This window comes from Scardinius erythrophthalmus, assembly GCF_964197995.2.
Source record: "Scardinius erythrophthalmus genome assembly, chromosome: 4".
Classification (NCBI taxonomy): domain Eukaryota; kingdom Metazoa; phylum Chordata; class Actinopteri; order Cypriniformes; family Leuciscidae; genus Scardinius; species Scardinius erythrophthalmus.
The window spans coordinates 1,492,751-1,495,250 of record NC_138224.1 but is presented as its reverse complement, the minus strand read 5'-3'; the positions used below and the strand labels follow the sequence as shown (position 1 = coordinate 1,495,250).

The following is a 2,500-nucleotide window of genomic DNA, read 5'->3' as shown; positions in this document are numbered from 1 at the left end:
TCTCGTTCTTTTGAATATGTTCAATACTTAGTCTTATGCATTAGAAATAATAATAGTTCCCCGAAGAACCTTTCAGTGAAGCTTTTTTTTTTTTTTTTTTCTCCTTAGTGTGAAGAACATTTTATAATCTATGGAGCCTTTTGAACTATAAAGCAGCTTTTGTGCAATGAAAAGTTCCATGCACTGCACAAAAAAAATTCTTACTCAGCATTTTTTTGCCTAGTTTTACAGTACGAATATCTAAATATTCTTAAAATCAGACACATTTACTTCAGAAGCATGCTATATTTAGTAAGCGAGTTTATGCACGAAACAAGAAGAATCTGTCAGTGGGGCTCGAAAAATGATCGTTTTGCATTTAATTAAGGTTATTTTTTGACCCTCACTGGGAGATTTCTTTTATTTTTTTTATTAGTTTTAAGCATAACTTACTCAGCATTTTTGCCTTGTTTTCCAGTAGCAATATCTAAACATTCTTAAAATCCAAAATATATATATAGACTTCAGAAGCAACATTTTATCAAGTTTATGCATGAAAATGATCTTGTTTTCCACTTGAATTAAGGTTATTTTTACCTCCATTGGAGATTTTTAATTTTTATCGTTTTAAGCACAACCGTACCTAATTTTGATCAATTTTCCAGAAATCAAGACAAGTCACTTTGCTTCTCAAGTTAACGTTTCTTGATTTAAGAATGTTGAGATTTTAGTTGAAGCACTTGTGATGTCTTCATGGGAACATTGATGAACCTGTATTTATAAGAGTGCTTTTCACTTCACACACTGAAGACGAGTTCAGGGAGACACGGCGGCTTTAACTTAAACCAGTTCAACATGTTGGCATTCCAGTGAGTCCACAACAAAAACCCCAAAAGCCCCATGATGAGCAACAGGAGAGAAACGTACTCACAATGATGTCTGTGTCTCGGTCTCTTCTGTCTGCGAGACAGAGCGCGGGTCTCCTCAAAGTTTCCAGGCTGCGATCAAACACAAACAAACAAATCAATGAGTCCAGGTGAACGAGTCCTTCAGCATTACGTCTTTGGTTTCTCTGAGATGATCTCGACCACGAGAATCCAGAGGAGATTGGTGTGTGTGTGTGTGTGTGTGTTCCAGGTGGTCTGTCCGGCACTGACTGACTCACTTCTGTTATAGAGGAGTCAGATCAACCCACCAATACTGTGATGGGAAAGGTTTCTAAACTGTCTCAGAGAGAGAGAGAGAGAGAGAGAGAGAGAGAGAGAGAGAGAGAGAGAGAGAGAGAGAGAGAGAGAGAGAGAGAGAGAGATGGGAGGTGACGACTGGGAGTCCTAACAAAGACTCAGGAATCAACTCCTCTCTGTTTACATGAGAGACAGATGTGGCAAAGAGCGGCAGAACTCTTTCAGGAGTTTTTTCTTCTTCTTATATACACTCAGAAACGCCACAGAGGAACATTTGGGACCTCCAATGAACAGTTTTAAAAAGAAACTTTTTGAGGAGTGTGGAAGAACATTTTACAGTCCCCCTGAGGTGAAAATCAAGCTTTTAATGTTGTTTATGTGTCTATGTGGTGTTTTTAATATGCTTTAAGACAAAACATGTGCAAATTCATAAGTCAACACCATTGCTGAGTATTTCCTCCTTTAAACGGCTGTGAACCAAAGTCCCCTGTCGTCAATCATTTTATCTTTGATCACCAAAATGACATATTTAAAGTTTTTCTTTGAAAAAACATTATTCATGCCTTAAAATATGTTGAATGTAACTCGACACCCTTGCCTCATTTAGTATGCGTGGCTCTATGAATATGCAAATGAGCCCCGCCTCCACTCACTCACTCAGCTCAGAGATCCACTGGTTGACGATCACACGTTGATCTGATTGGTTACAAGGTAGTTTGTGACGTCAGAAACACCAGCGATTTCAAAGTGTGTTTTTGAGACTGTCTTTGTTCACTGCAGTTTTAAGGAGGAAATATTCAGCAATGCTGTCGACTTATGAATTTACACATGGTTTGTCTTAAAGCAGATTAAAAACACCACATAGACACATAAACAACATTAAAAACTGGATTTTTCTTCTAAAAATGACATCTTTATCATTATCATAATAATTATCATCCTTGGTGTGAACGGGCCTTAAGACACAGTCTGAGTTAAGCTATAAGTAAAATCATAGATCAAAAATGAAATTTAGTTATTGCATTGAATTGCATTATAAAAAAAATTATAAAATAAAATGAATGCAATGCCTACACAGCTATATTTCATAATGATAATAAAAGCAGTCAACTTTCTTCAACCTTCACATTAGCTACTGTTATAACCGGTCAGAAAACAACTTTTAAACTGGCGCACGTCTCCTGAAGAGCGATGATGGACTCCTTTGTGCTTTTACCTGTGAAAGGTAAGTCAGCTGACATTTGGGGTTAGTAGGTAGTCATCTGTGCGCTAAAGCTCCTCAGGTGATGCAGTTTGTCAGCTTGTGCAGGTGTGTGTGTGTGTGTGTGTGTGTGACT

At 37.6% G+C, this 2,500-nt stretch overlaps 2 protein-coding genes across 5 annotated transcripts in view; one reads left to right on the top strand and one right to left on the bottom strand.

Annotated features, from left to right (window-relative positions):
• Window positions 1-2,500, top strand: part of ripply2 (ripply transcriptional repressor 2) — a 486,302-nt gene that overhangs the window by 74,305 nt on the left and 409,497 nt on the right. The window lies entirely within an intron of this gene.
• The window catches only part of pthlha (parathyroid hormone-like hormone a), a 21,045-nt gene that overhangs the window by 12,025 nt on the left and 6,520 nt on the right, over window positions 1-2,500 (bottom strand). The window contains exon 2 of one of the 4 annotated variants that reach the window (XM_081363871.1): window positions 911-977. The gene's annotated coding sequence lies outside the window, so the exon portion shown is untranslated. Of the gene's footprint in view, window positions 1-906; window positions 1,154-2,500 lie in introns of those variants that run through there. The other 3 variants (XM_081363869.1, XM_081363870.1, XM_081363868.1) reach the window with 3 other exon arrangements.